Below are 18,749 nucleotides of genomic sequence, written 5' to 3'. Positions count from 1 at the left end.
TACTTAGTACCTTTCGATTATTCGCGCGCCGATTGTACGATCGATGATACAACAATTTCGATATTTTTGAGAACGACTTTTTTCGGGCTGTGAATATGAATAGAACTTGGATTTTTTAGCAATTCGAGATTGTCATACAACGCGCGTAACGACGACGACGCGTGAGCCATTTTCACCTGGCCGAGCTGTCGACGTCGGCTAGTGATAGCTTCGGGCCACGTAACACGGCTGTTTGAACAGGTGACTCGTGCGACAGCTGTTGTCCGGGATAAATTTTATACCACCCCTGCTGTGGCGGCTGTGTGGAGTACGCATCGACGAGCGCTGTAATCGCTCAGCAACAAACATTCCATCGAATCATTCGTCGGGGCTGATGGCTGCACTTACAGCCATCGGGATATAAGCGCGCACAGAACGGGTTAACAAACGAATTATGCGCTTTACTGTCGGCAGATTGACCCCGCACCGCTTTCGGAACAATCGCTCTGTAACGATCGTTGAGGGAAATGGATGGCTTTTAGGGAAGGAGAGCTAGCTAAATCGCGTTTCGGAGCTATTTTAAGTGAAAACATTTGGAGAACATTTTTCCTCGAAAGTATATGTATCTCCGTAAAAAGAAAGACTGCATAGAGATGATTTCTGTCCCACATCTCTGAGAAATGTTGTCTTCCTATTTTCGATTACGTGAAAGCGCTCCGTCATTTATTCTCTCGCCATGGTCTCGTTATTTCGCAGGCATTTTCAAAGTCACGACGAAAGAGCGCGCAATGTCCACGGGAGCGAAATGAAATTCAACGCTTAACCGCCCATCCGGCTGGAGTTAAAGTTTTGCGAGATGAAGGACGGAAACGCGGAGATGAACGGGAACTATGCTCTCTTTCCCCTCTGTTCCCCTTCGCTCTTTCTATCTCTCTATCTCGTTTTCTGGTTTAGCATACGTATAAGGTCGGCGTGCAGTTATGTCGAGTTACGAGGACATAACCCGCCTCTCTTTGGTCCCCGTCTCCCTTTAATTTACTCGCGCTCTTTCGCTCTTCTGGCCGCGATAAATGTTACGGGCCACCATAAAGCATATCACTATTTCGCTAAAGGGCGTCTAGATATTACGCGCGCGCCGTCAGAGAGAAGAGGACGCGATAATACACAATAGAAATACCGCGGGGTCGCTCGGCAAGATTTCAGGGATGAAAGGCGCGGGAAAGGGACGGGACGAGAATTATTAAGATGCCTGTGCGCGTAGGCCGTTGTTCGGGTTGTTGAATTCACCGTTTAATCCGATACGCCACCCCCTTTCATTACCCGCGAGCGGATAGTAGGTCAACGCTGATCAACGCTGATCAGCGCTTGTCCTAATTCATTGTATCTCGCTTATATTATCTCGTTCCAAAATTGAATAATTTATAATATCCTTCATCACATATTTCACATTAATTATTATCTCGCATAGTCGGGATTGTTTAACGTCAGACATATAAAGAAAAAAAATAATAATCTGCTGTTATTCGATAATACGATTATGCTTTCAGAAGATTAGAATATAATTTAATAAAAGTGATATATAAGAGCGTTATGCGCGGAGAACTTTATCTCTTTGACTAATGACGTAATAAATTTAAAGTAAAAGGAAGAGATATATGTATTTCGTTACGTTTTTATATAAGGTTGATGTTATTAATATTTTATGCAGCCTTTGATACTCAAGCACGTCCTTACGATCTCAGTTTCCTCTCCCCCTTTTCCCAAAGGCACATGTCTAAAGTGCCTATTATATGATGAGCCACCACCGCGGTTGTCCGGGAGATACAGAGTGTCTTTGAAGTACCCAGGCAAACCGATATAGCAGCTTTAAAGCTTAAGACTTTGGGCGAGATAAGTCAGAAGTTCGACTCACGCGCGGTGCACGTCCCGGAAGTGCTTCGTTAAAAGTTACGACTAACGACATCGCGACTCTCACCGTCCTGGTATATGTAATTAACAGAAACGAGTTAAGAGAGCAATTATCAAAGCGAGAGACATGAAAAAAATTATCATATAAAAAATAAAATAGAATCCAGAATATTTAATCACACGTAAATTGACATGAAAAAATTTTCTTTTAAAATTATATAAAATTAAAGCTGCATTAACGAATATTACGTGCACCGATTAAAATATATTTTCTTCAACATTTAAAAATAGATAATGCTATTATATGTATATATACAGGGTGTTTCTTAATAAGTGCGAAAAATTTTAGGAGATGATTTTTTGTCGAAAATTAAGGAGGGTTCTTCATATAAATATATTCCTACATCTCTCCCTGTGGAGTTACACTCCTTTAAAAATAGAGGTAAAAATGAGGTTTTTATTTTTTTCTTAAATTTGAAACAAATTAAATAAATGAAATTAGGTTGATATTTTCTACTATTAAAGAGGTTATTTATTAATATTTTTTTCATCCTCCCGAATTGTTATAAGGAGATGAAACTAGCAACCCCAATTCAATTTTTTATTAGAACTTTTTAATGTTTAATTAAATGGTTAAATAAAAACCCCCCCCCCTTAATTTTCGACAAAGAATCATCTTCTAAAATTTTTCGCACTTAAGAAACACCCTATATATATAATTTCAAAGCAATTTTCGCTATCTTAATCCGGAATATTCGGAGAATGTAGTCAAAATAATTGGAATACCTTAGTCAAAATTAGAAAAGGTGAACAGGCTCTGGATATCTCTCGACGATCTAATGATAGCGATATCGCGGGAATTCTGTTTGCAAAATTATCGGGTTTTATCGGGAGTAACATTGCGCGGGGAATAACTGCGCGCGAGAGCAAATGCATGCGCGAAACGCGGTAATTAGCGATCTGGATTTGTGTATAGGAATCTAACAGAATTACGGTGTATCGGGGATTGGAATTGCGTGTCACGTGGACTCGCTAATTTGCGGATACGCTAAAGATCGTTTGCAACGACGAGCTTAACCGGCTCGTGTCCGCGCCGCTAAATTTCCCCGTCACGTCTGTTTTCCTTCCCTTCGTACATGCATGTTCGCTTGTGAAAATCGTCGTAATACCATTCGCGGGATAATGTCGGGTTCGTGTGTAACGATTACGTTGCGCGTTACCTCCTCGTCGCTAATACGGACATGAGGCCGTTATCGATGATTAAACGCGTATCTTCGACCTTTCCGACGTGTATCTCTCGAGATAAAATACATTATACGATATATACTACTTTATTACGAGGAATTATTCCAACACGGTTCTCCAGAGATTATACCAGACGAATAAGGAAAGATAATATCGCAGACGTGTTTCACGCGAATTAAATCTTTACTATTCTGCGACGAGGAGAAATTTACCCATTATTACAATTAATCGTCGTTTGTTATATTTAATTAAATTTGTCCGTTTTTGATTATTCGTGCGATATATGTACATGAGACACGAGATGCAATTTCCCGTCCAGTGTGTAATTCATACCGCGTGAGTTATTATTGCAATTGTTATACGCACACATTCGCCTATTCATTTGAGTAGCATTTTCGAGCATATCCTCGTTTCCACCTAGAATTTCATTCCGACCTGGTTATACAGTTTGTCTCTAAGCGAGAAACGTTTAAACATTACGTCAAAGTTTATTAGCGCCGATAATTGCGCGAATACGCACAGTCTTACATAATCAACTAGATTCGATCGTCTGAAGATCGAGATAGTTGGGAGACTCTTAAGAGAAGGTTACGGGGTTTCATTCATAATTGATCGCGCGGTAACTGGAATTTATCCATAAATGCTTCTCGGCGTAACTTCAAGATTCATTTCAATCGGCTACTTAAAGTTAACCGCGTGGAAGGGTATTGTCTCTCTTTTAAAGGTGATTCTCGCGTGTCTTATTTTAAAATCATATTGTGTGAAGGTTGAATTGAATTCTTCTTCATGAGGCGTAAAAATCTATTTTTATGACGAACGCGAATTTTATATATCTATAAAATATAGTTTAAAATAAAAAATCTATAAAATATAGTAGTTCAAAATAAGAAAAAAATTCGAACACGCAATTAAATATAAATATAAATTATTAACTGTATAATTTGTGTATATAAATCAAGAAAGAGGGAGAATATAAATATATTTAAAATAATAATTGTAAATTATATATGATTAAATGTTAAAATAATATTTTATTACTAAATTGTTATCAATTATTGACAGAATTTAATTGATACGGCAATTTTTAAGCAAATTGGAAAAGATGAATCGATGAGATAGCAAATGTCATTTTTACACTCATTCGCATACTTGTCACGCTCTTTATTTTCGGTGTCGAGGCAAAAACCCGACACGTTCCAGGAATATCGGATCAACGCGGTTCTCACGTTCCCTTCGATATATTGGCAGGGCACGTGTCGAAAACCGTAGAGAAACTTTCGATTAGGTGATCTTAAGGCTACCTTCAGGGCTTCCCTCTCATCGTCCTAAAATAATAACGACGGTAATGCCCGCAGCATCGAGCATCCAGTGTCGAAACTTAAACATGACAGATGCTTACTCGTGCTCGAAAAAAGAACACCACTCTCAAAATTCATCGGCGTTTACTTTCGCTGCGATTCTGCGGGTATTATAAATAAATGGAATCGCATGGGCTTGATGATCATAGGTTCAAGCTTAACATTTTTCAAGCTGTTACGCACCACGTTACATTGTCACTCTCTGTAGATTTATTTCTCTTTCCTCCAATTATATGTACGTATATTTCTGCTTTATTTTATTAACTTTAAAAAAAATAATGATTTTTTAAAAGAGAAAAAATTATACATCGACGATCAGATAAAATATTCCAATAAATTCAATAGAATATTAATAATTAATATAAATATTAATTATTTAATTTGCAAGCATTTTGATAATTATATTGTAGAATTAGTTTTAATAATCGTTTTGATAATTCGCAAATTAGTTACTACTCTCTTTAACACTTGTCACTTGCAATGCTACACAGAGCTTGAAATAGAGCTATTCGATGCACGTAGAAAGGCAACTAAAGTTAATATTAATATCACGTGACTCTACTCGTCAAACATTAATCATGATAAACGAATTAACGTTATTTAATGAATCATCGATAGCGGTTAAACGATAATTATTAATATCAAAATTCAACTATCATAATTCAATCGATTCATTACAGAAAGGGATGACACGTATATGTTACAGAGAAATAAAAAAGACAGCTAATAATGTACGAAACATTTTTAATAGAGCTTTCTATTTAAAAATAGTTTGTTTCAATTCTGTCTATTTATCAAATTAAGTTTTATTTATAAAAAAGGGAGAATTTTTTCTTCTCTCCATCGACAATTACATTCAGATAATTCGGACTAATAGCGTCTCCGCTGCCGGTTAATAGGTTAATAGAGAGCTCCGTTTTTTCGAGAGTGCCACTTAGCTTACGTCTGCCGTTTTTATTAAGGTATAATAGAAAATTGTCTTTTTTCCCTCGCCGGCTTTCGTAATATGGAGCAGGCGTGGACTATCTTTATCGTCGCGACCGGCTGGCAATGATATTAATACATCACCAAGCACGTTGAATAAAAATGAGTGGGATAACGAACGTCGAGAGATACACACTGCCATGTTCAGGATTATGTATAAGTATTATTATATAGTATTTATATAATTTATTTTTAATTAGAAATGTATTTATAATCAATCCCGAATCAAGAGAAACCTCTCTAGTCATGCGTGCATATTAAATATTATACGCAAGAAGTAGGAGTTGGCTACGGCGGAAGTTTTTAATTTCGGAGAGAACAATATAACGATATCTGCAAAACTGCAAATGAGCATTAACGCGAGGAGCATAAGTGTTGCGGTTTAGCCCTTTAACGATACAATGTACGCAGTATACACGTGGTTGTTGTTCGAAATATCACACGGAATGTAACTGGTTTAAGAGCTTTTACCACACGCTTTCCGCCATTCTGCTCCCATAAAGGCGCTGCTTTCGCTAAGTAATTATAATTCCGAATATGGAAGACTTAATGCACTATTGATCGCCTGTACGTATATGTTTCATTTAAATAGCATATCAGAGCAGAATTGCGTTTAAAATTTTATCGATATAATTCTGAAAAAATATTCCATTCAAATAGCAGATATATTGTACAGTAATTTAGCATAACGTGTTATAATCTTTTCAAAAAAAAACTTTAGAATTTATATCTAATGCCGTTAAAAAAATAATGCAAGAAATAGGAGAAGAATATAGATATATCTGAAAAAATTTAATAAAATCGTTCGTTATTCGAGTATAAACAATTCATTCGGATATTTAGATGTATATAAAATCGAGCATGATCTATTCATCAGACAAAATTCGATATCAGAAGACTACCTGGGGAGTTCCAGGTAGAATAACGAAGCGGTATAGTACGTCGCGACGGCGGTGAATGGCGCCCGCCATAATTTAGCCGGGCAGATTTAATAAGGCATGCCGTAGTTCAAGCCCGGGCGGAGTGTCAATATATCCGGGACCGCTGAGTGATATACTTCCGGTCTTCTTCGCGCGAAATTGAAGAGTCTCCCAGGAGCCGTCGCCGCCTAACCGAGTCACCTCCGTCTTCAAATTGTCACCTATCACCTTTCAAAGTTGGGTGTAGACTCGCCCTTCTCTCTTTTCGTCCTCTCTTCGGTTATCCCTTCCCTTCGTCACATCGGGAATACGGACAACGCGATCGGGCTAATGACTTTGAAACTCCATTAGTCCTCACCAACGCCATACGTGTTTCCGTAATCGTCCTACGTTAATTGTCACTCACGACCGATCAAATATTTTATTTCAATTGATACCGGGAGATGAGTCGATTTACGAGATGTGCTCTTTAAACGCACACCTCGTTTGATCGAGCAGGATAAAAATATAAGTGATAGTTGATGTAAAAAATTTGCGCAAAAATATTATTCTTTTCTTTAATTCGAAATTATTTTTACGTATACACACGAAATATATTATTTCATATATTAATTCTTTTCAGTTTTTTCTCTAACATATTTTTTTACTTCTTTTGATTCGAAGCACGCGGGCTATTTTTTCGCATTTTTATATGATTTTTATCTCTTTTCACAGATTAAGAGGTCGGATTAATTAATCATCACTCTAATTATAATTTACATGGCATGCACTTTTTTACGCGAAAAAGATTATTCCGCATTTTAAACGTCATCTAAGAGAACACGCCTCGCCTAATGCACGGACAAGCGTCTCGACGTTTTTATTAGGTCTTGCGTGAAGAGAACATCCTTTTCCGAGGCTGGAAATAAACTGGTTGCATAAGATAACGGGAGTTGAGTGGACCACCCTGCGTCGGTGGACTCTTATCGAGCATAAATCCTGTATCAACCGAAATAGAAACGTAAGATGCGGAGAGTGTTCGCGAGTTAGATGTTTGCCAATATGTGGGCTGACGATAAAAACAATAAACTGATTAATGTAACGCGAGGTGTGAAACAAAGGATGACTCGTGAGTGGTCAGTTTGAAATTTAACCGCATCGCGTGCACAAATTTGGGAATATGAGGATGACGTGTAAGCCGTTTGCGAAACCGCAGGGTTACTAAGGTACACGATACGTACAAGAACAGAGAAGACCCGTAGAGATCTTACGTGTCTGTCAGGAAGCAGACAAGAGAGAAACAATTTAAGTTCCCATGAAAAAGAAAGATCAGTCTTCTATTGCGGATAGTGAACTTCAGATTTCACTAATATGTGTTTTATGAAGCGACATTTATAAATTTATTCGTCTAATTAAATGCAACCGTGGTACGTATGCAGTTATACAGAGAGAAATCGGCAAAAATATAAATTTTCAGAAACCTGCAACATTTTATAGAATATTCGAAATATCAATCTTCGGGGATACGTAATGCTAGAAATGTATCCCATAAAGTTCAAGACTATTTTCGCGACAAATCTTGCGACAATATTTCAACAATTATTGCCGATAAAATGCAAAGCAAACGTGTAACTTCGCCGTAAGAGGAATTAAATCTAGACAATAAAATCTGAACGGGGTTGATAAGTATAATAGTATAGATGTACGCGCATCTCTTTTACGAGCAGTTATGATGATGACAAGTAAATTTATTGCTCGCAACGATACGATTATCGCGTCATAAAGGCACGCACAAAGGACTCCCCGATACTCTTTACTGACAGCTCGTTCTATGCGCGAGCTAAATCGCAACCGCGTATGCAAGTCCATATGGAAGCCATCTATTCTCATCAAGCGGCGTATCTGCATTTGTTGCTAGCTCAAAACACGGACGCGAATCGCAATCGATAACTCGCGTTTCTCTTCGGAGCGAACGGACCGACCCCGCTCAGCTTCTGTCCGCGCCGGCTTCTTCTGCCGATGACGGCTTATGCAATGTCGGAAACTGATCGAATTCATTGGGGCGCGTAATAATGTTTCGTCTCGGCTCGAGTAAGTTCGTTTACTCTGGCCTATATCTATCCAGCAGCTCGTATCGATTAATTTGCTCTACTCGCATCCGAGCGTGCTATACGATCCTTTTATATATATATATATATCTCGCGTCTATTCTAGTTCCATGTGATTCTAACGTTCTCCTTCGTTATAAAATAGATTATAGATAAAATAGCGATAATTTAATTTAATTGTTAAATATTGAGTATTGATGAATATGACTGTTTGCTGCTGTCAAATTGCAAGCACTTTCAACACTTAATTTGTTGTGTTATACTTTTTTTTTATCCTTTATAAATTCTACTTTTAACAATTGATTTATTATTATTATGGATAAATCTGTAATTGCTTTTTTACTCGATTTTTATTTTTAATTTTAATTAGTTTTTATATTTAAAGCATCAAGAATTTTAAAATAGAATAGCGTTCTGAAACTGACTACGATTTTCCTTGTTCGCGTTAAATTTCATCCGCAGCAAAATTACAGAATATACAATTCACTTGTTCAAATTTTGCAAAGCAATACGAATAGTACTTTTGCGAATAAGAAGTTTTACTTTTCTTTCAAGAATGTTTAATAAGAAGTCAACCGAGAAAGAGAGAGATAGAGAAGGAAGAGAACGAGAGGAGTAGAGAAATAGAGAGAGACAGAGACAGAGAGCGCTGACAACGAAATGTTCTCGCACACGATGTCTGACACAAGAGTTGCCTGAGGTAGGTCCTTTAAGTAGAGCTTTCCAGGTTTAATACGATCCTGTAGGAACCTCCTCCCCGGAGACTTTCATTAGGGAGATTTACAGGAGGCTGCGAAGAATCCTATTGGGTCTCTCTCTGTCTCTCTCTCTCGTTCCCTGTAAATCACACGCCGTAAACGGCGCGGAATTTACAGGGCTCACGCATGTTGGTTGTAAAAGCAAAATTGATACAGTTACTCGCTCGACTCGGTTTCTCAAGTTTCCTCATTTTTTTCTTTCTGCTAGCTTTCAAATTATTCTGTCTCGAAAAATCATTTCACATTTAAATGCTGAATTAATACGTATAAAATATTTGCGAAAATATCTCTTGAAATACGATACAAGTACTATCAAGCGCGCCTCTCTACGCACACAAAAATTGTATTTGTATTTTAGAATCACTTTCTCCACAATATTGCGGCCAATTTTCCCCATTCGCATCGTTGTAGTAAAAACCACCGCGCAATAAACATCAACGTTTTTGAGATTCAGTTTTTTCAATATCGCTTACCTGAATTACCAAATTGCCGAAATCTCTCTCACGCGACGAGGAGTGTCTCTAAACTATCTCGACAACAGACGTACGCGTCACAGGCTTCGGCGACGTTTGTGCAATTTGCAAGAGGCGCAAATGCGCGCTGAAGGCAACGCCGAAGATGCACGTTGACGAGAGCGAGGGGCGCAGCAACGGAGAGATAGGGCGCGCCGACATATTTATTCGATGGGGGCTGATACCCTAATCGATTTTCAATATTCCATACGGGCATCGTGGAGCGCCGGCGAGCGTGGTCCGTACATAGTCGTGTGACACGACGGAATGCACGCGCACGTTGGCAAACGCGTGTGCGCCCCCGCTATATAACCGGGGACAACGAAATGATATATTCGCGAGGATTGAAATTACGGTGTTATACGCCGTGATAACATAGCCTCCGCCCTCGGTTAGATTATGTACGAAGGGCGCGGTGCAATTATATACCGTGCCACGCGCAAGTGTGGAGCGGATTGGGCAAGGCGAGCGGTTAGAAGAGCCCGCAGAGAGAAAATAGACGAGTTCTCCAAACGAAGCGGCGGAAAATTTATTCCTTTGAGGTTGAATGCAAAATCTTCGGGATTGGCAAAAAAAAATGAGCTGTTTAAATCTTTATATCCTTTATCTCTTGTTTTACCTACTTCGGTTCTTTTCATTTAAAGAATTCGGCCAATTCTCGTCCGCGCGCGCACAGTGATTATTCATATATCAATTTTCTAAAAAATAATACTTGACTAATCAAAGATCATAAAAATTAAAAATATATATAAAATAATGAAATAAATAAATAAATCTACGTATAATTGGTCCAAATGATAAATCGATAAAAATAGGGAAGGCTTGTATAAGACCAAGAGGAACGCGATGACTTTTTGAAACTGTTTTCTTTTAAAATTATAGATTTATAAAACACGCTATACCACCGCGTTCTTCTTGGTTTTATACAAGCCTTCCCTGTTTTTATCAATACAAGAATAGTTTCGGATAGTTGATGAATGTACTATGAATTATTTTAACGTTCCTACTAATTTTGTGCCATTGAAGGCTCCAACTTGAATAAATAAAATACAAAATACATATTAATGCGTCCCTACGGATACATGATAAATAATACACGAAAAGTTCATCTATAAAAAATAAATATAAGAACTCAAATATAAAGCATTGTGCAAAATAATTAATATATCAAAATATAATTATTATGCAATTGAATTTTCTATTCGTTCTTTAAATATAGATACTGAATACAAAAACTTTATATAAATCTTAAGAAAAGGATTCCTTTAGATATTTAAATTTTTGCAAAATATATAATAAATATAAGAATTTAATTCTTATATATAAATAATCACACGTAAATTTTAAACGTAACCGAAGTAAATATATATATTTTTAAATATGTATGTATCTCTCTAAAACTATTAATTATTAAAAATATGTTGTTACAAATAAATACGCATTATAAAACGCAATGTAAAACGGATGACGAGCAATTAAATTCATAAATAATAAATAACTTATACATTGCTCACCTCACAATTGCTCCGTTGTTGCCCGATTCTTTCTAGGCTTCCTTCTTCTCTCTTGTTCAATCTTTGCTGCTCCATTACTGCTCATTCACAAGCACTCGCGAAAACACGGTTAATTAAGATCATGCGCGTACTAATTAACAAAATACGACGACCACAGGACATTTTTCACGGCACTCCCGACATTGATTACGCACGACACAAACTTTATTATGGGTATATATTGCGATGTACATATGTACTCGATTCGGCGGTTCATGTATTATTCCGAATTCGGAAATGACGCATGTATTATATACAGGATGTCAGGGCAATCTCTTCCCCCCAAAAAAGCTCTTGTAGGTTACCTCGAGAGCTTTTCAAAACACTATAATAAAGTATTTTTTCATCGAATACTTTTCCAATTATGAGGCAAGCCTACTCAATTGGTGTAAAGAAAACACATAGTTGTTTCGAAGAAAAAATATGTAATTTGCAATTAACAATTACATATTTTTTCTTAAAAATAACTATGTGCTTTCTTTACACCAATTCATTCCTCTCATTATTTTGTACATAAAAGTATTAAGGTAAGCTAATCGAAAAATGAATATTTTATTAGATATTTTATGGTTTATGTAAAAATTAAGAAATTATTTCAAGCCTCATAACTCAAAAAGTACTCGATGAAATAATACTTTATAGTGTTTTGAAAAGCTCTCGAGGTAAACTACAAGAGTTTTTTTTGGAAGAGATTGCCCTGACACTCTGTATATACTTAATACACACGAAAAATTCGGAACACTAAACGAAATATATTCGACTTCAAACATATTTACAGATGTAATATTATGGCACGTAAATATCGCAATTTCTAATTCTTTATAAAATCTTATCTTAGATTCTTGTTTCAAACGAATATATTACGCGAAATATATGTGTTTCGATAAACAGCTGACGCAGTGTCTCAAGTGTCATTTATCAAGAATTAATTAATCGCACGGGCAATTAATCACTAATTGCGATTGTTATAGCGAATCATCGCGTTACAAACAACAATTCCCGATATATTTCGGGATATACATATCGCGATCGTGTTGCTCCTTCGAATGGTAATACACGATTGTACATACATACATACACAAAACGGCGCTCGAAGCTCGAAGCTCGAGGTCGAACATAGGAGGTCACCACACGAACTACAACAATACAAACGCGATACGTATATAAACAATATCCCGTTAGAAGACGGAGCACCGTGTAACAGTAAAGATTATTTCGCTGCCGCTGCACGAAATATTTAACATACCAGTACAGAATAAATTCGTGCGAAATATTCTATTTCCCGTAACCACGATATTCTATTTCCTGTATCTCTCCGATGTGCGTTATTTATACGCGGTCGCTTTGTTATTACGGACATCGTTCTTTTCCAAACGCGCGACGACATTCATCAATGAAATCTGCTGCTTCAGCACATTACATTTTTCTGCAAGGTAAATGCGGTTTAGTCGAAAAATAGGTTACTTTTATTACTATGTTCCACGTAATGCTCGTTATTGTCGTGTCGTTGAGAGACGAAACTTTTATTATGCCGTCCCCTCTCTCCGCCGGCATTTCTATCGCGTCGCGTCGGTCGTTCTAAAAATCGCATAACCCCGAAGCGGTTACGAGATCTCGCGATTCTCCCCTTAAACTCCATGGGAGAAATTCCAAAGCTCTCCCGGCACATGAGTATGAATCTCCGCGCCTCGCGCGTTGCACCTATAATTCCGCGGAACATATAATACTTTTATCGGTCGCTTTTACGATGCGCTCTCTCGCGCGTCTACCTTTCGCGATTTTATTATCTGAAGAACCGCGACATTTTCCCCGATTACCTGGAGTAGGAACGATCGATTTTAGATTTCACGAGTTGTCCTCGTTGCCCGAGCTCGCGGTTGCATTAAACTTAGGTTCTTTGTTGCGATGTATAACGCGAACTCATTGTCAGTCATATATTTTTGCGATATCTGTATCAAATTTCTCGAGACGTGCAAAATGATGAATATTCTATTAAACGTCATTTCTGTTAAGAAAAAAATGAATTATACATATTTGACCGGGAATTTATACATCAAATAAACCTCAGTAGCTCGCTTTCTCTCGAGATTGAATTTGAAGTGAAATTTCCTCGCATTCAGTCGAAATTACGTTCCAAATTAATATTAATGAGTTACTAAGAAAGTATACTGTTTTCCGTTGTCGAAGAAAATGCTAGGAAGTGTGCATAAAACTCGAAGGAAATATCAACATGGGAATATATAAAATGTGTGGAGACGTAACGTACGCGGTATCTCGGTAAATCTCTGTTTTCCGTCCGTTACCAGAGGGAAATTAAAGCACGGGCACGCGACTTGGAGGAAAAATGCACGATCTCCTCCCGGATGTATATCTACGGTAAAACGCTCGACACATAATAACTTTTCGACGGCTACTTATCGGTGCGCGGCGTTCGCGGCGGATAAGCGCGCTCTCGGCGCCCCATTAATAATTTATTCAAACGGGGGAGGGAAACGGAGGGGGGGGGGGGGGTTAAAGCAAAACGCGCGCAACAAGAGACGACGTCGCCGGAATACGGAATAACGTAACACCGTACCCTCGTCTCTTATCCCGAAAACGTGGAACAGCGTAAATGCAAAGCAGGGCACGTGCGCACTTCCGGCGCCCACCCGCATATGTACCCGATCGCACGCAACGAGGGCTACGTGTGCGTGTCCGGGCCGGTATTGTAAACAGCTTAAAATAGCGTTGACGTTCGGCTTCTCGTTTAGCGGGTTCGCTCTCGAAGCCGCGCTCGATTTTCGACGGTTTCTCAACTTCCTTCTCTTCGCTCGCTTTCCCCCCTCCCACCCCCTTGATCCGACAAATTTTCGACGTCGACGCGGCGAGAGTTCGCGTGCTTTTTATCCCCTCGACGATGACGACGACGACGACGACGACGACGATGGCGTTCTTCTTCTTTCTTGCTCGTGCCTTTCGGCTCTTTCTTGCTCGTGCTAGTCGTTTTAACTGGAGCTCGTAACAAGAGTAATAGCGCCCGTGCTCGTTGTCTACGAGCGCGTACAGTCCTCGCGGATTGTTAACCCCGGTGAATTTATTTTTACACGATTTCGTGCCAGCGTCGCTTAAGACGCTGGTAAAGCCAAGGACGAGTCCGCTTCTCGTGCGATGGTCTCGAGAGCTCTTTTCGCGTATCATCGGTATCTTGCCGTAAATAAACTTCGACGAAGAATGAGGAGAGTGTTTAGCTCTCTGTAACGGAGATGTCCGGTGAAGCAAGTTGGATTGAACGTTACGACCGATTTCACATTCAAAGGATCTGTCTTGTGTTGAAAATTAAAGTCGGAATTTCTGGAGCAATGGATATTGTATTAAGAAAAAAATAATGTAATTTCGCACATTGCATATTATATAAATTTGCATATTACTTGATAAATGACGGATAATACATCAACGAAGTTTTTTTTTTAATAAGGAAATGTCATCCACGCGACATCCACATTCAATAAAGGAATTCTCTTAGTCGAAAAATTATAAATGCGCAACATTTTGCAGGGAATGCGACAAATCTCTTGAGGGTTGTAATGCTCAAAATTTAATTAAACTTAATAACATTTCGCTTTGTAATAAATCCTTGCGGTAGCTATTATAAACTGCCAAGTTTCTCTCGCGCGAATCCGTTGCAGCGTGTTGGATCGCGCTAAACATTAGTGTTTCGAGCGAGGGATACCATCCCAAGTATGCGGAAATAGCAGAGATATAGATAACAGAAATAAATTAAGTTCATAAACTGCCGAGTAAGGGACGGAAGGAAGGGAGAAAAAGAGAAACGAGCTAGGTATGACGCGGATCTAAAAATACTTTATATTCAAGTAGACCACGTCCTTGTCGCATAAGAAACGACTCTATAAATGCTTCCGGAGATACGTAGCAACAGATAGTTATACGAGCGATAATATCCGCTATTGTCATCGTCATTTGAAACTAAACGCAGCGTAGTTAGTTTTATTATTTCTATCTTATATATCCCCGATGCGTTTCGATGTTAAAAGTGTGTGTGTGAATTTTTAATTGTTTGAAATCTATGAAAATTGTGATATATTAAATTTAAATTCCAATTACTTCAAACTATCGATTTTAATTATCACTTTTCCGTTAAATTACAGTTATATTGGAAGGAGTGATTATCAAGGAGCTTCAGAACTGAGCCACGGAGTTTCAACTCATACAAGGTAAGAAATTCAATATCATAAACATAAAAGATAATCATTAAAATTAATTCCATCTACTTATTCTACGTTCTATGCATACGTGATTTTTAAATTAATAATTATTAATAAAAAACATGCGACCTTTAAAAATGTGACATAGCGTTTCAGAAACGCTATATTGCTTTGGAAAAAATATTTTAGAAAATATACACATACATAAATTTTTAGAAAATATATTATATATTATATATAAATTATTTTAGAAAAAGATACGCATACATAAATTTTTTCCGCGTTTGTATAATTTTCATTCTTTATTAACGAAAAATTAGAGATTTTTCGCGAAGACATAGGAGAGGTATTTCGCGCAAATGGAAAGAGTGCGGGACAGATTCAGATTCGTCGTTCTTCAGGGTAAAAAATTGTGATTCGCGAAACTGTGCTCAATCACGCTGTTTATCCGACAAGTTGCCTTCTCTCGCGCAATTCGGCGCGAAAAATATACCGTCACAGTCACAGTTATTGGAGCGTCTTCCCGCGGACACGAAGATGCATCCCTCCCTGAGACCGAGGATGAGAATACGACCGCTCTAAAACCCGCCGGATTCTCTCGTAAAAACCGTCATACCCTTAAAGGCGACTCCCGGTGGCATTAGCGAAATGTCGGCGAGAGCAGCGACGACGAACGCGACCGTTCTTCCGTTTTAATGTCAATCCTCAAATGTCACGTAATCATCCACTATATCCCAGCATGTGTCCTTATCGTCTGCGAGCTCCCCGGGGGTGGGTAGCGACAATAACGTTTCGACACGACACATTGTGCTCTCCTTTTCCTCCCCTGACCCCAAAAACTTTCGGTTCCTTCGGGTAGCTCGTTATTTCTCGCGTGGACGCAGCTCTTCGCCGCTAATTGGATATGTATTTGTATCGTGTGCTTGTCCGGCCCCTGCCCCCGAACGAGAGACATACGTACACTCTATCGTTCTCTCGTTTTCTGGTCGGCCGCTTATTTGTACGGCATGAAACGGCAGTTTATCTTTTTATCGGACAATATTTCTGACAGTCGCGGGTGGTCTGAAATATATCGTATCGTTAAATCATGATTTTTTCAGCTATCTCTCCGCCCTCTCCCCCGCTAAATTGCATATACTCCGATAAAATCAATACATCCAACGTTATACAATTTTGATAAAAATTTGATAAGAGAATAGAGTATATAATTCATATTTTATTATATTTATTACAATAAATTTTATTATAATCGATTTTTCGTTACATTAGTCTTTTATATATTTAAATTATTATAATAAATATAATAAAAAGTTTTACTTTTTTGATGAAATATACGTTTTTCTAATTTAAATTAAGAAAATTTTGTAAATTAAATTTACGAAAATAAATTGTCCAAAGAAAAATATCATCATGTTTCGCGATGCATATAAAATTCACATAAGAGATTCATGTTTTTCCGTGCAGAGTGAAATAATGCGTAAAATACATCGATACGCATTTATGTAAACGAAATATCAAAGGTGTAATTAGTACTGTGTATATATGTACGCGGCATAATTTACCGCAAAATTCTACAAATATTTCCATACATATTTTCAATTATCACTCGCACGCGTCGATTATTACTATTTACGTATGCTGTATATCGCTCGTGCGCTGCACCGCCCTTTTCTATTTACGTATACACTGCCGTACGGAAATAGCTTTCTGATTCTCACGTGTACGCAATCTGCGGTGAACCTATTGCAGCTGGAAAGTTATATTTGTCCAGAATTGTAGCTGCGCGCCTCCACTTGTTTTCAAACAGACTCCTTTGGCTGGAAACTAACATCTGCTTTTTGCTTTTTTTTATCATTTTAACGATCTCGCGTGATGCATCGCCATTGATTTTATTAACGTTGATTTTAACGTTTTAGAAGAATAAGGAATGTATTATAAATATTCATTGTTTATCTCGTTGCTCTAAATTTTTCGAATATAATTATGATGCTGGAGATGTGAATTAATATTTAGAAAATTTTATTACTATCAATTGAAACATGACTAAAGGCCATTATTCTTCTTTCATTCTCTCCGATATACAATTTGAGAATTGAATTTTTCCTCTTAATTGTGTCAGTCTCACAATTAAACTGGATATAAATGCACGATAAAATGTCCGGTATTGTAGGGAAATGGGCGGTTTGTTTAGTAAACAAGATATGGAAATCCGTGCGAGTAACGATTCAAACCCGATTCGAATAAACAGTTTCTCTGGACGTGACAGCTTATGCACGCGCACGTGCAACTGCAAACGCGTCCGCGTGCGTGTGTAATTGAAACGCCGAGAATGATATAGAGACGTTTCTATATCGTCATACATGGGAATAAGTTTGCTCGTGCAGAGGAAACGTCATCTGACATTTAACCGAATAAATAAATCTCTGAAAAGACTTTTGTATGAAAGGTCCTTTGAAAAAAAAACCTTTGTTAGAAAGATAAAAGCACATACCTGGAGATGTATTAAAACGTGTGCATACATTTTGTCAATCTGTAGGTTATTTTGATATTCTTTAATAAATAACTCGCGAAATCGTTATTTTATATTTATTTTCTTAAGTTTTCTTTGCGAAAAATTTTTCATATTTTTAATAGTTGGGTTTGTAAAATAGTAAATTACGGAAATTGCACAGAGAAACAAAATATAGGAGAGAGTTTATAATTTGTAATATATAATTTTTTATCTTTTTAAAACTATAAAGATAATTTATGTTTGCTTCATTTTCTCTATGTTTTTTACTCCGAATTATTTGATAAACGATAAGTTTCTCATAGTTCTGAAGTTGTCGGGTTACTTTCATTCAAACATTAATTGTTCGTAGAAGGTTCTTTTATCGCATTGCAAAGTTTACCTTTGTAAAACGTAATGACGGCTCATCGGTGGCTTACGGGGACACCGCTACGCGAATTCAAGTTTCGTTATCTGCGAGGAAAGCGATGCCATGCACGCGGTTAGCCGCAGACTCGATACGCACATTCAACGACTCCGAACTGCAATTGCTAGCGACCATCTTTGAGCCGCGACTCCGCATAGTTATACCGCCGTTATGCGAAATTTCCAGTTAATCCGACGACTTTCGCGAATGATCGGAAGTGGATGTTATACGCCGCGAGAATTCCCCTCGGCAAACAAGATCGAAATTACTGTCTTGCATCATCGCCGTGTTTCATCGCGATTTGATAATGGAGAGCAATGGCCGAATA

General features: G+C 37.9%; 1 long non-coding RNA gene across 7 annotated transcripts in view; it reads left to right on the top strand.

Moving 5' to 3' along the window:
* The window catches only part of LOC145961178 (uncharacterized), a 154,882-nt gene that overhangs the window by 75,394 nt on the left and 60,739 nt on the right, over nt 1–18,749 (top strand). For all 7 annotated transcript variants that reach the window (XR_014435581.1, XR_014435580.1, XR_014435578.1 and 4 more), the window contains one exon: nt 15,450–15,515. This is a non-coding gene — a long non-coding RNA (uncharacterized LOC145961178). The remainder of the gene's footprint in view (nt 1–15,449; nt 15,516–18,749) is intronic.

The sequence above is a fragment of the Camponotus vicinus genome, unplaced genomic scaffold (genome assembly GCF_025532165.1).
Source record: "Camponotus vicinus isolate PSW18456_S1 unplaced genomic scaffold, iyCamVici1.0 SCAF_1, whole genome shotgun sequence".
In the NCBI taxonomy this organism is placed as follows: domain Eukaryota; kingdom Metazoa; phylum Arthropoda; class Insecta; order Hymenoptera; family Formicidae; genus Camponotus; species Camponotus vicinus.
This window is presented reverse-complemented; position numbering and strand designations above follow the sequence as displayed.